The sequence below is a fragment of the Corylus avellana genome, chromosome 5 (genome assembly GCF_965113065.1).
Source record: "Corylus avellana chromosome 5, dhCorAvel1.hap1.2, whole genome shotgun sequence".
Lineage (NCBI taxonomy): Eukaryota > Viridiplantae > Streptophyta > Magnoliopsida > Fagales > Betulaceae > Corylus > Corylus avellana.
The window spans coordinates 19350732-19371387 of NC_142494.1; the positions used below are offsets into that span (position 1 = coordinate 19350732).

General features: G+C 36.3%; 1 pseudogene across 1 annotated transcript; it reads left to right on the plus strand.

The window, feature by feature from the left end:
- Positions 1–15125: 15125 nt before the first annotated feature.
- Positions 15126–20435, plus strand: LOC132183085 (uncharacterized; annotated as a pseudogene). Its single transcript, XR_015912117.1, has 4 exons — positions 15126–15311; positions 17141–17733; positions 19347–19539; positions 19742–20435. The product of XR_015912117.1 is annotated as an uncharacterized LOC132183085 (transcript).
- Positions 20436–20656: the final 221 nt, after the last annotated feature.

Sequence of the window (20656 nt, forward strand, 5' to 3'; positions counted from 1 at the left end):
TAGCCCTCGCCTTGGCCTCCTGTGCAGAACTGAGTAATTATTCGATACCTTTCAATCAGAGCAGTTTTCTTGCCGATTTTATATTTGGAACTACTTGAACTACTTGATGTATGGCTTTGCAATAAATAGTGAAGAAAATTTGGCTCATTTCAATTGAATATTTTAAAATCACTATTAAATGAAGAAGTAATGTCATTTTTACAGTCATATCATATTAGTTGGGGTATGTATATGTGTCCTTTTTAAAACAGCTTTTAATTTCAAATGGCATTGAGTGACTTTCTCACAGTTGCAATATCACAAAACTATTAAACGTCAAATGCTAGAGATAACGTAATTATAATGATATTTTGGCTCTCTTATGGTGTTCATAAGCCACATATTCTGACAAGTTTGGAATTCTTAACATTTACTACTTATTATTCAATTTTTTTTCTTTACACAATTACTTGGTGGATTGGTAGAAAAAAATTCATGATGGTAAAAATGCAAATGTAGCTGGTGACTTTTATCATCTGTATAAGGTAGAATGCCTGTTTCTCTCTCTCTCTCTCTCTATGTGTGTGTGTGTGTGTGTGTGTGTGTATATATATTGATTTTTTTTTTATTTCTTTTGATAATCGAAATATAAACAGGAGGACATACAACTATTGAAAACGATTGGATTAGAGTTATTCAAATTTTCAATCTCGTGGACCAGAATATTACCAATTGTTGAAGTAGAAATAGAAGATGAAATTGAAGAAGAAAAAGAAGCAGAAGCAGAAGAAGTAGAAGTAGATGTTGAACAAGAAATTGATCTAGAAGAAGATGTAGAAATTGTAGAAGAAAAGAAGAAGTAGTAGAAGAATAAGTAGAAGTGGAAATTGAAGAAGAAATTAAAGAAAAAGAAACTGAAGAAGAATCAGAAGAGTTTGGAATTCGTAACATTTCCATCTCAATTTTGATTGTGGATATTACTAGTTAAATTTTGTGCAAGGAGCGCGCAAACTTGAAGGCACACTATTCATGGTCATTTCTTGATATCTTTGAATGGGACAGAGCTTAACTCATTTGGAATGGCCTCACTTTTTTAGATTTTAAGGACAATTTGAAAAGACATCTCAAGGATTCTTGTAATTAGTTCAAGAAGTTCCTCCTAAAATAAGCTGTAAAAGGACGTGTGTTACGGGTCAAGAACACGGTGAATATATATTATAATTATTTATATATTAGAATTATTATAAAATATGGTAAATATCTAATAAATCCCTAAGTCAATGCGTGAAAACAAAAAACTCCCTAAACTTTTTTTTTTTTGACTTTTTACTCCCTCGTTTAATCGAAAAGGTGATTTAACCTCTACAGTTACATTTTTTCCCCAATGTGTAACTGTCATCAGTCCCAACCAAACACATTGTTTTTCCACATCTTCTAACTCACTTTAAAATATTATTTTTTTATTAACTTAATTTTAAAATTAAATAAAAAAAACTAAAAAATTGAAGGGTTGGTCAGCGATGGGGCTGCCGCCCCTGGCCACCCCCAAACCCACCATGGGATGGCTTGCAGGCCACCCAAACACCCATGGTGTCGCTTTACCGCCATCCCAAAGGCTCCAACGGGGTGGCTCGCAGCCACGGCATGGTGGGTTTGGGTTTTACGATGATGATGAAAAGGGTGAAGAACTGGGCGTCGGTGTGGGCGTGGTGGGACACTCCAATGTAAGTGAACCTTACATTGGAGTAGTAGAAGAGGAAATTGAAGAAGAAGAAATTGATTATAGAGGAATGATTTTCAAGATTATGCGGATTTTTGCTTTAATACTTTGGTGATCGAGTCAAGTTATGGTTTACAATGAATGAACCAATTGCAATAAGTATTAATGGGCACAATACTTATTTCTACCTAAGAGATTCAAGTTATGTCTCGAATTGTACCACCGCCGGTAACTCCGCTACTGAACCTTACATTGTCAGCCATAACTTGCTTCTTGCGCATGAACCCACTGTGAAATTATACAAGGACAACTACTAGGTTTGTAGAGAAGAAGAAGAAGAAGAAGAAGAAGAAGCATTATGCATTATGCATTATACAACTTCTGGGTTATTGAATTAATGGGTTGAAACTTTAATTTTACCTATGGGTAAAGTATGAAATAAACCCTAATTTTATAGTTTGAATTAAATTTAGGGCTTTTGGTATATGAACAAGAGGAATGCAATTTAAATGAGTTAATTACATTTATATTGTTAATTAGTACTTAATTTAGTACTCGCTTTTTTTTTTTCATTTTGTATTATTTTTTTATTTTACTAATTTGCAATTTATAATTTTTTTTTTCTTACATTTAGTACTCGAGCCCAAGCCATGGCAGTTCATCAAGGTCCTGACCTATTTTGCCTCCTAGCCCTGGCCTTGGCCTCCTGTGTAGAACCGAGTAATTAATCGATACCTTTCAATCAGAGCAGTTTTCCTGCTGATTTTATATTTGGAACTACTTAAGGTGCTTGATGTATGGCTTTGCAAGAAATAGTTAAGAAAATTTGGCTCATTTCGATTGAATATTTCAAAATTGCTTAAATGAAGAAGTAATGTCATTTTTACACTTATTTCATACTAGTTGGGGTATGTATTAGTGTCCTTTTTTAAACAGCTTTTCATTTCAAATGGCTTGAGTGACTTTCTCATAGTTACAATATCACAAAACTATTAAACATCAAAAGCTAGATATAACGTAATTATAATGATATTTTGGCTCTCTTATGGTGTTCATAAGCCATATATTCCGACAAGTTTGGAATTCTTAACATTTACTAATTATTAATCAATTTTTATTTTTTGTACACATTTACTTGGTGGATTGGTAGATTGCAATTCATGATGGTAACAATGCAGATGTAGCCTGTGACTTTTTTTTATTCCTTTTTTTAATCGAAATATAGACAGGAGTGCATACAACTATTGAAAACGATTGGATTAGACTCATTCAAATTTTCAATCTCATGGACTAGAATATTACCAATTGTTGAAGTAGAAATAGAAGATGAAATTGAAGAAGAAAAATAAGTAGAAGCAGAAGAAGTAGAAGTAGAAGTTGAACAAGAAATTGATCAAGAAGAAGAAGTAGAAATTGAAGAGGAAATTGTAGAAGAAAAGAAGAAGTAGTAGAAGAAGAAGTAGAAGTGGAAATTGAAGAAATTGGAAAAGAAGAAATTGAATAAAAAAAAAAAACTAAAGAAGAATCAGAAGAGTTTGGAATTCATAACATTTCCATCTCAATTTTGATTGTGGGTATTACGAGTTAAATTTTGTGCAGGGAGTGGGCAAACGTGACGACACACTATTCATAGTCATTTCTTAACATCTTTGAATGGGACAATGCTTAACTCATTCGGAATGGCCTCACTTTTGTAGATTTTAAGGACAATTTGAAAAAGACACCTCAAGGATTCTTGCAATTGGTTCAAGAAGTTCCTCCTAAAACAAGCTGTAAAAGGACGTGTGTTACGGGTCCAGAACATGGTGAATATATATTATAATTATTTACATATTAGAATTATTATAAAATAGGGTAAATATCTAATAAATCCCTGAGTCAACGCGTGAAAACAAAAAACTCTCTAAACTATTTTTTTAGACTTTTTACTCCCTGAATTAATCGAAAAGGTGATTTAAGCCCTACCGTTACATTTTCCCCCAAATGCGTAACGGCCATCAGTCCCAACCAAACTCACTTTTTTCCACATCTTCTACCTCACTTTAAAATATTATTATTTTTATTAAATTAATTTTAAAATTAAATAAAATAAAAAATTGAATGGAAAGTCAGCGGGGGGGCTACCACCCCTAGCCACCCTCGAACCCACCATGGGGTGGCTTGCAAGCCACCCAAACACCCATGGTGTAGTTTTACGGCCATCCCAAAGGCCCCAACGAGGTGGCTTGCAGCCACGGCATGGTGGGTTTGGGTTTTACGAAGATGATGAAAAGGGTGAAGAAATGGGCGTGGGTGTGGGTGTGGTGGGACACTCCAATGTAAGTGAACCTTACATTGGAGTAGTAGAAAAAGTAGAAGAGGAAATTGAAGAAAAAATTGTAGAAGAAGAAATTAAATATATAGGAATGATTTTCAAGATTATGCAGATTTTTGCTTTAAAACTTTTGGTGATCGAGTCAAGTTATGGTTTACAATGAATGAACCAATTGCAATAAGTATTAATGGGTACAACACATATAATTTTCTATTTAAAATATATTCAAGTTACATCCCGAATTGCACCGCCGCCGGTAACTCCGGTACTGAACGTTACATTGTCGGCCCTAACTTGCTTCTTGCTCATGAACCCGCTTTGAAATTATACAAGGACAATTACTAGGTTTGTTGAGAAGAAGAAGAAGAAGAAGAAGAAGAATTATGCATTATACAACTATTGGGTTATTGAATTAATGGGTTGAAACTCTAATTTTACCTATGGGTAAAGTACGAACATAATCCCTAATTTTATAGTTTGAATTAAATTTAGGGCTTTTAGTATGTGAACACGAGGAATGCTATTTAAATAGGTTAATTACATTTAAATGGTTAATTAGTACAATTAATTTAGCACTCGATTTTTTTATTTATTTTTTTTTTTCATTTTGTACTATTTTTTTAATTTTTTTAATTTTACTAATTTGCAATTTATAATTTTTTCTTTTTTGGAAACTTCAGAAAGCCCCCTGAACTTCCAGCCGTTTTGACATACCCCCTTGAATTTCCAAAACTCTCACTTAGGCCTCCTGAACTTTGGTTTTCTCTCACTTTGGACCCTTTTAACGTTAAAGTCAAACAATTTGACTTTTTATACCTATTTTACCCTCCCCCAAAACTACGTCGTTTTGTGTCCTAAAACTACAACACCTATCCAGCCCAAAAATTAATGCCCAAAACGACGTCGTTTTAGGCATTAATTTTTATTTTTTATTTTTAAAAGCAAAATAAATTAAAAAATAAATTTTTTTTTTAAAAAAAGTGGATCGGGGTGCTTTGGGGGTGGCCGGACCACCCCCAAGGGGCTGGGGTGGCCAAAACCACCCCCAACCCCTTGGGGGTGGTCCGGCCACCCAGACAATCCTCCCCGTTTTTTTTTTTTTTTTTGGCCTTTTGGTGGTGGCCGGACCACTCCCATGGCCAAGGGGGTGGTCTGGCCAACCCCAATTTCGTTTTTTTTTTTTAAAAAATATTAATATTATGCTCAAAACGACATCGTTTTGGGTTGGGTGGTGATGTAGTTTTGAAGCCCAAAACGGTGTAGTTTTTTAGTCCAAAACGACGTAATTTTGGTTGAGTTCAAAACGACGTAGTTTTAGTTGAAGGTAAAATGGGTATAAAAAGTTAAAAGGGTCCAAAGTGAGAGAAAAACAAAGTTCAGGGGGCCTAAGTGAGAGTTTTGAAAATTCAGAGGGAGTGTGTCAAAATGACTGGAAGTTCAGAGGGGCTTTCTAAAGTTTCCCCTTCTTTTTTTTTCTTTCATTTAGTACTCGAGCCCAAGCCATGGCAGTTCATCAAGGTCCTTACCTATTTTGCCTCCTAGCCCTGGCCTTAGCATCCTATGCAGAATCGAGTAATTATTCGATACTTTTCAATGAGAGCAGTTTTCCTAATGATTTTATATTTGGAACTGTTTGAAGTGCTTACATGATATGTATACATACATAGCTTTATATATAATCATTCGAGAAGGGATTTTACTAATTAGTCGTGGTATGTATACACATCTACACATATAAAGCTTTATATATAAGCACATATAATTTGCACGTTATATCTTTTTTGGCCAGATTGAAGGAGCAACAAATACCGATGGCAAAGGACCTTGCACATGGGATACTTTCATCAAGAAACATCTAGGTCTCTCTCTCTCTCTAAAAAATAAATAAATAAATAAAACTTTGATGTATGGCTTTGCAAGAAATAATGAAGAAAATTTGGCTCATTTCGATTGAATATTTCAAAATCGCGCTTAAATGAAAAAGTAGAGTCATTTTTACACTCATTTCATATTAGTTGGGGTATGTATATGTGTCCTTTTTTAGACAGCTTTTCATTTCAAATGGCATTGAGTGACTTTCTTACAGTTGCAGTATCACAAAACTATTAAACGTCAAAAGCTTGAGATAATGTAATTATAATAATATTTTGGCTCTCTTATGGTGTTCATAAGCCACATATTATGACAAGTTTGGAATTCTTAACATTTACTAATTATTATTCAATTTTTTTTTTTACACATTTACTTGGTGGCTTAGTAGAAAAAAATTCATGATGGTAAAAATGCAGATGTAGCCTGTGACTTTTATCATCTGTATAAGGTAGAATGCTTGTTTCTCTCTCTCTCTTTATATATATGTGTGTGTGTGTGTGTGTGTGTGTGTATATAATTGATTTCTTTTATTTCTTTTGATAATCGAAATATTCAATAGGAGGACATACAACTATTGAAAACGATTGGATTAGACTCATTCAAATTTTCAATCTCATGGACCAGAATATTACCAACTGTTGAAGTAGAAATTGAAGATGAAATTGAAGAAGAAAAAGAAGTAGAAGAAGAAGAAGTAAAAGTAGAAGTTGAACAAGAAACAGATGAAGAAGAAGAAGTAGAAATTGAAGAGGAAATTGTAGAAGAAGAGGAAGAAGAAGAAGAAGAAGTAGAAGAAGAGGTAGAAGTGGGAATTGAAGAAATTGAAAAAGAAGAAGTTGGAGAAGAAATTGAGGAAAATAAACTGAAGAAGAATCAGAAGAGTTTGAAATTCGTAACATTTCCATCTCAATTTTGATTGTGGATATTACCAGTTAAATTTTGTGCAGAGAGTGCGCAAACGTGAAGGCATACTACTCATGGTCATTTCTTAACATCTTTGAATGGGACAGTGCTTAACTCATTCGGAATGGCCTCACTTTTGTAGATTTTATGGACAATTTGAAAAGACACCTCAAGGATTCTTGCAATTAGTTCAAAAAGTTCCTCCTAAAATAAGTTGTAAAAGGACGTGTGTTACAGGTCCAAAACATGATGAATATATATTATAATTATTTACATATTAGAATTATTATAAAATAGGGTAAATATCTAATAAATCTCTGAGTCAACGCATGCAAACAAAAAACTTCCTAAACTTTTTTTTTTTGACTTTTTACTCCCTGGGTTAATCGAAAAGGTAATTTAACCCCTACCGTTACATTTTCTCCCAAATGTGTAACAGCCATCAGTCCCTACTAAACGCACTGTTTTTCCACATCTTCCACCTCACTTTAAAATATTATTTTTTTTATTAATTTAATTTTGAAATTAAATAAAAATAAAAATGGAAGGGTTGGTCAACGGTGGGGTTACCACCCCTGGCCACCGCCAAACCCACCATAGTGTAGCTGGCAGGCCACCCAAACACCCATGGTGTAGTTTTACGGCCATCCCAAAGGTCCCAAAGAGGTGGCTCGTAGTCACGGCATGGTGGGTTTGGGTTTTACGAAGATGATGAAAGGGGTGAAGAAATGGGCGTGGGTATGGGCATGGTGGGACACTCCAATGTAAGTGAACCTTACATTGGAGTTGTAGAAGAAGTAGAAGAGGAAATTGAAGAAAAAATTGTAGAAGAAGATATTGAATATATTGGAATGATTTTCAAGATTATGCCGATTTTTACTTTAAAACTTTTGGTTATCAAGTCAAGTTATGGTTTACAATGAATGAACCAATTGCAATAAGTATTAATGGGTACAACACTTATAATTTTCTACCTAAAAGATATTCAAGTTACGTCCCGAATTGCACCACCGCCGGTAACTCCGCTATTGAACCTTACATTGTCGACCATAACTTGCTTCTTGCTTATGAACCCACTGTGAATTATACAAGGACAACTACTAGGTTTGTAGAGAAGAAGACGAAGAAGAATTATGCATTATGCATTATACAACTTCTGGGTTATTGAATTAATGAGTTGAAACTCTAATTTTACCTATGGGTAAAATATGAAAATAAACCTTAATTTTATAGTTTGAATTAAATTTAGGGCTTTTGGTATGTGAACACGAGGAATGCTGTTTAAATGAGTTAATTACATTTAAAGTGTTAATTAGTAGTATTAATTTAGTACTCGATTTTTTTTTATTTTTTATTTTGTATTATTTTTTCGGTTTTACTAATTTGCAATTTATAATTTTTTTTTTTCTTTCATTTAGTACTCGAGCCCAAGCCATGGTAGTTCATCAAGGTCCTTGCCTATTTTGCCTCCTAGCCCTGGCCTTGGCCTCCTGTGCAGAACCAAGTAATTATTCAATACCTTTTAGTCAAAGCAGTTTTCCTACTGATTTTATATTTGGAACTGCTTGAGCTGCTTACATGGTATGTATACATACATAGTTTTATATATAATCATTACAGAAGGGATTTTACTAATATATAGTCATAGTATGTATACATATCTACACATATAAAGCTTTATATATAAGCACATATAATTTGCAACTTATATCTTTTTTGGCCAAATTGAAAGAGCAACAAATACCGATGGCAAGGCACCTTGCACATGGGATACTTTCATCAAGAAACATCTAGGTCTCTCTCTCTCTCTAAAAAATAAATAAATAAATAAAACTTTTATGTATGGCTTTGCAAGAAATAGTGGAGAAAATTTGGCTTATTTCGATTGAATATTTCAAAATCACGCTTAAATGAAGAAGTAATGTCATTTTTACACTTATTTCATATTAGTTGGAGTATGTATATGTGTCATTTTTTAAACAACTTTTCATTTCAAATGGCATCGAGTGATTTTCTCACAGTTGCAATATCACAAAATTATTACACGTCAAAAGCTTGAGATAACGTAATTATAATGATATTTTGGCTCTCTTATGGTGTTCATAAGCCATATATTCTGACGAGTAACAAAAATTACTTGTCTAAGCATGTCATCTTTAATGAAGATTCCTTCCTTGCTAAGGATCAAGCTACTACACAATTTCCTTCCAAGATTAATGCTCAAGGTGATGCTTCTCTTTTTCTTCCTGTTTCATTACCACTTAACTGTCCATTTCTTGTTGAGCCTAACTCTAGTGCAAAAGCCACCTCACTTGAACCAACCCCAGCTGCAACCCCTGCATCTGAAACCTCACCTCTATCTGCAACATTAAATGCAGACACCAACCACCCTTCTCCTAGTGCTCCTGCCTCTCCCTCAATAACCAACCCTGCAACCTCACCTTTATCTCCTGCAAACTCACCTATATCACATTCTATACCCTCTACAGCCTCACCTATACCTCTTGCAGCCTTAACTTTACTCCCACCAGCACACACTATGGTCACTAGATCCCAAATAGGTTCTCTCAAACCTAGAACCTTTCCTGAATTTCACCTTTACCACACCCAACTAGTTGACATTGAACCAGTGTCCTATCGCAAGGCTGCCACTGACTCTAGATGGATGGAGGCAATGCAACAAGAATTTCATTACCTGATGTCCAATAAGACATGGACTCTGTGTCCTAGACCCTATCACCATAATGTTATCCGAAACAAGTGGGTCTTCAAAATCAAAAGGAAAGCAGATGGGACTGTAGAGAGACTCAAAGCCATATTGGTTCCTAAAGGATTTGACCAAAGAAGTGGAGTAGACGACATTGAAACCTTTAGTCCAGTCATCAAACCACCAACAATTCGGATTATCTTAGCCCTAGCAATTCATTTTGATTGGTTTATTAGACAACTTGATGTCTTAAATGCATTTTTGTAGGGTCACTTAAATAAAGAAGTTTGTATGGAATAGCCCCTTGGTTTCATTGACAAGGAGCATCCTGGCATGGTTTGCAAGTTGCACAAAGTCACCTATGGTTTGAAATAGGCTCCCCATGCATGGTTCACTAGGTTATCTAATTTTCTTCTTGAGTTGAGATTTTAGGGATCATTGGTGGATACCTCTCTTTTCATCCGTGTTCATGGATCAATCCAGATTTATATGTTCGTCTATGTTGATGACATTCTCATCACAGGCACAAATCCTAATGTCATTTACAGCATTATTGCTCAACTACAACATGAATTTCCTCTAAAGGACCTAGGTGATTTGAGTTTCTTTCTTGGCATACAGGTTACAAGAGATGCTTCTAGACTTCATGCCTGCCAAACCAAATACATCTCTGAATTGTTGCACAAGACACACATGACAGAAGCCAAACCATCCAAGACTCCCTACACCTCATGCTCCAAACTCTCCAAACTTGAAGGTGAACTCTTTATAGATCCTACTATTTATAGACAAGTTGTGGGGACACTCCAGTATTGCACCCTCACACGGCCATAGATAGCATATTCAGTCAACCAACTGTGTTAGCATATGCATGCTCCATCTTTCACCCACTGGATTGCAGAAAAGAGGGTCCTGAGATACCTCAATGGCACTCATGATCATGGCCTGTATTACAGCGAAAGCAATCTTCAGTTGATTGCATTCTGTGACTCTGACTGAGCAAGGTGTCCAGATAACCATAGATCCACTATTGGATTTGCAGTGTTCTTAGGTGACTGTCTTATAGCCTAGAGTGCAAAGAAGCAGGCTGTAGTGTCAAGGTCCAGCACAGAAGCAGAGAATAGGTCACTCCCCATCACTACTGCAGAATTGTTCTAGATTAGAATGTTACTCAAGTAAATTAGAGTCTATTTAGCAACTCCTCCAGTCTTGTGGTGTGACAATATCAGTGCATTAGCATTAGCTTCTAATCCAGTATTCCATGCTAGAATTAAACACATAGAAGTTGATTACCATTTTGTTAGAGAGAAGGTACTCAATTGTGATATTTTACTTACGTTCATTTCTACTCATGATATCAAGTGGTTGATTTATTTACCAAAGGACTCCCATCAACTCAATTCCTTGCTTTGAAGTCTAAGTTGTTGGTGGTTGATCCCCCATCAACTTACGAGGGGGTGTTAAAGTATATCATTCTGTCAAGGAGAGTGCATGTTCCTTGTGCTCGAGCGCAAGCAAGCAAGCCCGCAAAGGCTCGAGCGTAGACTCGTATGCAAACTGTTAAGAATATTACTTGTTATTTACTTCTTTAGGTATTATTAGTCTATTAGGTTTACCTTTCCTTAGTCTATTAGGTTTACCTTTCTTTAGACTATTAGGTTACTAGCCTCTCTATAAATAGAGGTCTCTGTATTCATTATTATTATCAGAGTCAATACAATGTAGTCCATTGTGTGCTTTCGCTCTCTCTCTCTTCTCTCTCTTTCTTCCGCTTCTAATATATTATCCAATATATTTAACATGGTATCAGAGCCACTTTTCTGTGGCCTTCAATAAACGTCTTTTCTGGCGTTTTTTCTTTTAAAGAATTTCAGTCTCGTCGCCCTACATCACGCGCCGCCAAATTTTCTGCTGCCTATAGTCTCAAAATTGTGCCAGCCAATAAATCCGGAGCCGCTCAGTCTATAGTCGCCACACATAGCCTCATCGCTGCCCAAAGGTGCTTTTGATTTGTTCACATGCCACCACGTTCGGTGGATCAGCCAGGTTGTGGTGCCGTTCCATAGATCTTCCGCCGGTAGTCTCAATTCAGTCCAGAACGCTGCCAAAGGTTATAAGTCGCACCTCCACGCGCCGCCTCAAGTTTCGGTTGCTCCACCACAGCCGTTCCGCCACGGACCTCTACAAAGCTCCGATCACAACAACGGTACCGTCAATCGCCAGATCAAGACCAGACGAGTCCAGATCTATCGAGATATCTGCCAAAGACACTCGGACGCACCGACACGCGCTGCCATAAGGTGCTGCTCTCAGTCCACGCGCCGCTGCAGTGCCTCCATGCACCGCCAGGTGAGGTGGATCAGCTTGGTTTCGTCCACTGCTCCATAGATCCGTCGACGACGGTCACATCGCCACCGAGAACGCCGCCATACCACGTTGGACGCGCCTCCACGCGCCAGTAGAAGCTTCTGCGCGTGGGATTCACGCGCCACAGCTCCGCCGCAGTGAACCGCGTGTATCACACGCGCCAGTGAATTTCTTATATTTTCTGCAGCCACGTGTCATCCTTTCAGAGATCCACGTCAGCCCTATCTTGTCTCTGCCACGTCATCTGCCCCTGCCGTGTCAACTCATATGCCACGTCAGCTAACTGCCACATCAGCACATCGAAAGATCTGCCACGTCATCACCTTGACAGGGCTGACTTTTCCTTGTTGACTGTTGACTGTGTTGACTTTGACCACTGAAAAAGTTGACCAGGTGTTTCCTACTCAATTTTTCGTCCTGATAATTTGTGGTCTATTTTTGCTTTTGGCATCTCTATATGACAGAAAACAAGATTCTTCTCCAAATTTAGGCGTTTGTTTTATGCGGTTCAAGTTAGTTCATGCTTGTTCAATTCGGTTCTATAGCCTGTTCTTTGGCGCAGTTCAATCCGGTTCATTCTTCTTGCGGAAGGCACTCTCAGGTCAGACTAATCTTTCCTCAGGTCCATGGGTTTTCGGGCCAAAGAAGCCCCTTTCAACCGACCTACATAACCTTGTCAAATGCCGCCATCACCAGTCACTGCAGCCTCTCATAGGCCATTGATCCATTACTAGTGAGAATTTTTTTTTTGTCAGACCTTTTAACGGTCCAAGGGTTTCAGGCATGATTAGCCTCTTCAACCGGCCCTGCTTATCTCAGCCGACCAGGCGAGACGATCTACTAGTTAGATAGGTCAGACTTTAGTTCAGCCGACAAGGCGAGACGGTCCAAGGGTTACAGGCCAAACAAGCCCCTTTTAATCGAACCTACTTTTCTCAGCCGACTAGGCAAGCTTCTTCATTACTAGTATATGGTTTTCAAGTCAAATTACCACCAAGTGAACCAAGCTCCAGCTTAAATGCATTGCTCAAATTCAGGCAGAATCCACCAAGTGAACCAAGCTCTAGCTTAAATGCATTGCTCAAATTCAGGCAGAATCCACCAGTCTCTAACAACTTTTATGGCGTTACTTCGGCAATTGTTTCGGCACAAGCAGCTTTTTCGGCGAATTCATTTTTCTTTCCCTTTTCGTTTATCCAAACTCAAGTTTACACATTGAGTTTGAGGGGGGATGTTAAGAATATTACTTGTTATTTACTTCTTTAGGTATTATTAGTCTATTAGGTTTACCTTTCCTTAGTCTAATAGGTTTACCTTTTCTTAAACTATTAGGTTACTAGCCTCTCTATAAATAGAGGTCTCTGTATTCATTATTATTATCAGAGTCAATACAATGTAGTCCATTGTGTGCTTTCGCTCTCTCTCTCTTCTCTCTCTTTCTTCCGCTTCTAATATATTATCAAATATATTTAACACAAACAATCCCCTTAACTACAGGAAATCAAAAAACCAATATGGAAAGTTTTGGAGCATTCCACGACCACCTATGATAGCATACAGAGAAGATTCTCCCAATCATACAGCCTATAAACAAATCTGTTCTAGAGGGAAAGATGCACAAGTATTGGTTGGCTTGGACAGCAAGAAAGCATGCTAGAAGATTTGCTTAGTGTATAGAATATATATTTTGTAATATTTGATTTTGTCTTGTAGTGTTCTGCACTAGGTTAAGTTGTAGTATATATACTACATTATTGTACGAGTAAAATTATCAACTTTGAACATACCTTTACAAAGTTTTTCACCAGTGCTATTGGTAGAAACCAATAAAAAATTCATCTGGACCCAAGGCTTTTTCAGGAGCCATCTGAAACATAGCACCATGCATGCACTTCCTCAACCGTGAATTCTGCTAACAGCTGGGTGCTCATCTCGGGTGGAACCTTTCCTCCAATAGTTTATATGCAGTCTTGAATTCTCTGTGGGCTGCCGAGGTAAACAGGTGTTGATAATACTCAACAAATGCTTTCTCAATGGAACTCTGAGTCATACACGTGCTGCCCTCCTCATCCAAAATCTGTGTAATCGTGTATCGTAATCGTGTTTCGACTTCTACGATGGTTAGCACATGCGTGGAAGTATTTAGTATTCCGATCACCTCTTTGGACCTTTGCCGCCATTTGATGTCTTCCTGTTCGAGCAGCCCATGCAATTCATCTTTAAGGATTTTTTCCTTTTGCATTGTCGAAAGGTCTGCTGCTGTTTGGAGACGTTCTAGCTCTCCAGTTTTCTCCCTAATAAGCACTTCATTGGGTTGGATTTTCTTCCTAACCCATTGCTTGCCATTTGTTTTACACCTCCTTAGATTCCCATGAACAGCTGACCATGGGCTTTCCCAATTATGTTTTTTCCTTCAAGCCTGCTTAACTACGTCCTTGAAGCCCTCCACCTTTTACCAACTAGCTTCCACCCGAAACTGCCTCCAGGTTCTCCATTTACAATCATCACTGGTCGCATCGGAGAGAAAGACCGGATTATGGTCCGAGCTTCAGTGCATGCAAAATCATGATTTAGTTTGAGTTAGCCTCCGAGATCGTACCATATGGACTGAGAGCAAAAGATTAGCTCTCAACACAAGTCATGTGATGTTTTGCAACAGATGGCTTGGGGAGAATATCTTCGATCAGACAGAAAGCGTACGTAGGAGCATGCAGAGAATTAGCCGCAAAGATAAGGCTGGATTTGGGCACGTACACCATATCAATAAAATCAGTCTTGTTGAGCTTCGCTGAGACAATGTGGGTACAACATTAGTTGTTTTCGGGCTTTAATTGATACCATATATATTAGGGTAGCTAGGGTAATTTTATTGATTTCCTTCGCACGCTTACACTTAATTTGCATGTGCATCTAATAGTTATAGATCAGTAGAGACAAGCATTGTAACGTATAGTGGTGGGTTATGAGATTACATGATCAGAGTACACAAGGAAACTATAATTTTACTATAATTAAGTGTGTCGAGCTAGGTAAAATTCTTTCTCATTAAAGTCTTAATATCTTCGAATTCAATTATATTCTTTATATTTATTTTTTTACCTTAATTAGAAAGTATTGACTAATTTGTTTTTATAAAAGGAAATTTATTTAACTGTGTAGATTTGGGGTCTTATTCCATTGATCAATTTACACGATTGTTTAATTCACATAGACATTCAGCCGGCCCTTGGTTGTGGGAAACTAGTTAAAAGAAAGAGAAGAGTATGAGAGAGTACAATCTGCAGAGGCTGAAGAAGTATTTCTCCAACGGCTCGGGGCTTTATTATCGCTGCAACCACATGATGTGGTGGCCATCCATGCAGTCACCTGCAAGATCCTCCGGCATCTTCCTCTGTTGCCTCCTCCTCATTGTCGGGGCATATGTCTCCACGCACTTGCTCGACACAAGTGTAAGTATTTAACTTTGTTTCACGAGTAAATCTAAATTTATTCTTGAGTTTTAGTTCAATAAAAATTTGGACTTTATTTATTTATTTTTATTTTTATTAAATTTTGCAATCCCTATAATGACATTATCATCTGGAGAGTAATTCTATAAACTATAATAAACTATTATTTAACACTTCAATCTCTCTGAAATATTAAGAGAGTTTACGCCATCAATTATCTTCACATTTTGATTTTGAATGCACAATATCATTGTTCATGATATGTTTGTTTTCTATCTTTTACTTATTTCTTGTCAATCTCTATATAATATATCAACAAATCAACAATTGAATGGAACCACGTGTAGGTCTTACAAATTTAATGATAAATTTGCAAAAGAATGAACAAAAAATGAGCCAAATATAAATGTGTACGTAACACTTATATATATATTCAGAACACTATATATGGGATAATTTAAGAAAAATATGGCATTTTTTTTTTTTAGAAGTGTAATATTTTATATTACACCATCATTCTACTACTATTCTATGCTGAAGTTTTTTTTCTTTTTTTTTTTATTAAGAATGTATTGACAACATTAGGTTAAGATAGGATAATGGTGTCATGTGGTATATAATATTATTCTTTTGAGAAGAGTAATTTTACATGCTAGAAACAGAATTGAAGGAGAACAATAGAAAATAGATCAAAAATAATAAGATAAACCATGTTGATCAGAGTCTCACGCTCAACAATAAGGTTTTGGTAGAGCCTCACCACCAAGAAGAGCACAATCATGCCTCCAAGAAAACATTTTTTTCATTAATCATAATCTGTAAAATAAATTCTAACCCTAATTTGACTGACTTTCGGCTAAGCTCATTATCTAATTATAAAATATCACTAACTTTAGGTTAGATGACTTTGGGCCAAGCCCAAATAAACTAATAAGACCCAAATATAATTAAAATACCAACTTATTATTATTATTTTTTTGAAAAATGTGAAACTTCTATTGATGAAATTTCATGAGCATAAAGCTCTTACATTACTGAACATACAACTCTGAAAAAATTATAACCAAAAGCTATGAAGGTTACAAAGTCATAAAAATGACTTCAAGCTTCCGGTAACCCATGTACAACTACATTTAAGGAACATATCTGCTTCGTGCAGACTAGATCTAGGACATGTGTAACCCAGATACAAAAATAGAAATAAAAAATAACTAAAAACTAAAAATTCGGCTGTGCGATTTAAGCCCCCACACCGATTTACTTCATCCTCAACCCCAAGGCCAGGACAATAAATCCATCATCAACCTAAAGGCCAAGTTAACTAAAAAATAAAAAACAAAAAAGAACAAAAACCCCACAAGCAGCAGCGAAGGAGTATAGCATCGTATACATCCCTTCGAAAAACACGTATTGGTCGAAAAAGACGAACAGATCTAAGGTTTAAAATACTAGATCTAGATTTATAGCTAGATTTAGATCTATAAACTAGATATAAATCAACCCGTCAAAAACAGAGATCGAAGAAACCTAAAACGAAGACACCAAGCATTGTGCTAACTGCTAAGTCCTTATAGAAGTTATTGATTGAGTTTTTTTAGAAAGAAATTTCTTTCCAAAGGACCTAGTTGATATTTCTTTCTTTATAAATTTTTCTTCGTTTGATTTCTATGACCATATTTTGATTTCTTTCTTTTCAAAAGGTTATGGTTATCTTGGAAAGTAAGAGTTAAAAAACCATTATTTAATTTAAATTATATATGCTCACTATTTGACAACAAAAATTGCCCATTATTGACTTTTCTTCATTGAGCTCCGTGTCACAGTCACAGGGTTCAGCTGCCAAGTTAGCACCCCAACCGATACTAACTACTAGAACATCCCACATATACCCTCACAGAAATCCGCAATTCTCGAAAACGCCCTCACACCCAATTGAGATTCCACTCGACTGTACAGCCTACAACCTCACACGGACCTGCCCTTCAAACTACCCAACCTCCTTCCATCCAGAAGAAGATCCTGACCGTCCATCACCCCCCACTTGTCCAGAGTACTTCCGTTGGATCTACGAAGATCTTCGTCCCTGGGCCCACACAGGGATCACGAGGGACATGGTGGAGAGCCTCAGAGGGAAGTACAATTTTTGATTAGTTATAGTCAACGGCAGGGCTTACGTGGAGGAATATCATAGATCGTTTCAGACTAGAGATGTTTTTACGCTGTGGGGAATCCTACAGTTACTACGGAGGTACCCGGGTCAAGTGCCTGACTTGGAGCTGATGTTTAATTGCTTGGATATTCCATCCATCAAGACAACTGACTATCAACGACCCAATGCCTCGGACCCACCACCGGTGTTTCGGTACTGTGGGGATGATGACACACTGAATATTATTTTTCCTGATTGGTCCTTCTGGGGATGGTAAGACCTTCTTTCTCCATTTTTTCTATTATTATTATTTTTTTATTTTTTTTATATATTGAGAAATGCTAATTCCATAATTTTATCACCTAATTATCTCATTAAAGAAATGCTACACGCTTTCGAAACTTTCTTGAGCACTTGAGAGTGAATTATTATTGGATCCAAAATTTAACAGTAATTTATTCAAAATTTAATTATGATTTTCAGTGTCATCTTAATATTTGAAAGTGTAGCATTTCTCTATTTTACAATGTTGATGGAGGATCGAGATTACCTAGAATTCTCTTTAAATTTGATATTTTTAAATTCATAAATTTTAGCCGTCCATCTCATCTAAAAGTCTAAAATAAACCATATTTCTGCATTTAATAAGGAAGCTACTAAATCTATCTTTCCTTGAAAGTAGGATCATTTCCGGTCCGTTTTGGACTGGAGATTATCTAGTTAATGACCAAGATCTCTCTAGAGAGATTTTAGGGCCATAAATGAAATATATGTCCCATTAATATAAATAATAATAAAATATTATTTATATTTTAAAATAATAAAAATTTTAAAAATAATTTAAAAAAAGCAAGGGGTGGCCGAAGCCACCCCATGGCCCTTGAGGGTGGCTAAACCACACCCAAGGGCCAAATAAAAAACAAAAAATTATTTGGCTCATGAAGGTGGCCGATTGACTCCCAAGGGCCTTGGGGATGGTCGATCTACCCCCAAGGGCCATGGGGGTGGCTTCAAGGGCCAAATTTTTATTTTTATTTTTTGGCCCTTGGGGTGGCTAGCTTAATTTTTTATTATTTTATTTTTTAATTATTTTTAAAATATAAATAAGATTTTATTATTCTTTATATTAATGGGACAAATGTTTGTAACATGATTTATTTTAAACCTTAGATGAGATAGATGACTGAGATTTATGAATTTGAAAATTTCAAATTTAAAAGAAATTGTAAGGGATCTCGATCTATTGAAGGGACCTTTCGACTAAGGGTTGGTTGAGATTGTAATGTTACAATGGCCATTGTAGGGGACCCGGATTCTCTCCATTTCAAATGAAATAGAGAGGAGCCGGTCCATTATTTTACAAAAGTAGAATGATCATTTCACTTTTTTGGGACAAAAAAATTGAATTATTTAATTTCAAAATAATAGTTTAGACTTGAGGAAATATACTTGGGAGAATACCTAGGAATTTTAAGAGTATATTAATCCAACCTAGCCGATCCTAGATATTTTTATGGAGTAGATTTCTTTAAATTTCAACTACTATTTTCAAATTAAATTATTTAGTGGTGATAGATAATGAAAATAATGAAAATAGTGGTTGAGATTTAGAAAAATCTATTTAGTAGAATACCCTACAATTTTTAATTAAGGATCTTAAATACTAATTGTTTTTTTTTTTTTTTTTTTTTTTTTGACATGTCGACACAAAGGAAGGGAGATAATGATTCAAACTAGTAACCTCCGCTTTATTAAACATGGTCTACAGCTGATTAAACTACTCCTTAAAGACAATCTTAAATACTACTTAGTAGGCTGGTACACGACTGTATCATTTCCCAACTCCCAAGTCTTATATAACATGCATGGCATGTACTCTCGTTTAGGCCTGAGACGAATATAAAGCCATGGGAATCTTTGATGACGGACCTAAAAGAAGGAAACAAGAGGATGAGATGGATGGACAGGGAACCTTATGCTTACTGGAAGGGCAATCCGACGGTTGCTGTAACAAGGGAAGACCTCCTCAAATGTAACGTCTCAGAAAATATGGATTGGAATGCTCGTTTATATGTTCAGGTAATATTATGAATTTCTTTCTTTCTTCCTTTCAATGATCTGCATGTTATGATAAGTACTGTCGTGTCTTTGCTTATCATAATACAATGAGATTAAAGACAAATTGATCCCATGATTCATCCCACTAAACATGCATTAAACATGGAGTTTTGCAAATATGTTGTGTCGTTTATCACAAAAAATGTTATAAATCCATTTGCAGGATTGGAAGCGGGAAAAAGTGGAAGGGTACAAGCAGTCAGACTTGGGTAGCCAATGCGATCATAGGTATAAGATATATATTGAAGGCACTGCCTGGTCTGTGAGTAAAAAATACATTCTTGCTTGTGATTCTGTTTCCTTAATGGTAAAGCCCCAGTACTATGATTTCTTCACGAGAAGTTTGAAGCCACTGCACCACTACTGGCCTGTAAGGGATGATGACAAGTGCAAATCCATTAAGTTTGCTGTAGATTGGGGCAATGCCCACAAGAAAGAGGCACAAGAAATTGGGAAAGCGGCAAGCGAATTCATTCAAGAGGAGTTGAAGATGGAATATATCTATGATTACATGTTTCATCTTCTAAATCAGTATGCTAAGCTCTTAACATTTAAGCCCGTTATACCTGCAAATGCTGTTGAGCTCTGTTCGGAGTCAATGGCTTGCCTATCACAAAGATTGTTGGAGAAGAAATTTCTTGTGGAATCCATGGTAAAAGGTCCCGTGTACACCAGCCCATGCACTATGCCTCCGCCATATGATCCTCCATCTCTTCATACAATTCTGCAGACAAAGGAAGATTCAATAAAACAAGTGGAATTATGGGAGAAGAAGTTTTGGGAAAACCAAAATGAGCAGGCTAATTAGAACTTGTTGAATTCTACAATGTTTCGTATTCGGTTACTGCTCAAATTAGTTTTTTTGGTCATTGTCAACACGGAAGGAATAAATAAATCATTATTTGAGTAGTTAAGAGTTGAGAAACTAGATAATTTGATAGGAGTATTTTTGTCTTTTTATTTTTTAAAAGGACAAAAATACAACTCTAATATAACTAACTAAATATCATCCAGCTTAAATGAATTGGAGAGATGTGTCTATCTGATTATAATTTCATTTATAAACTTGCTCAAAAAG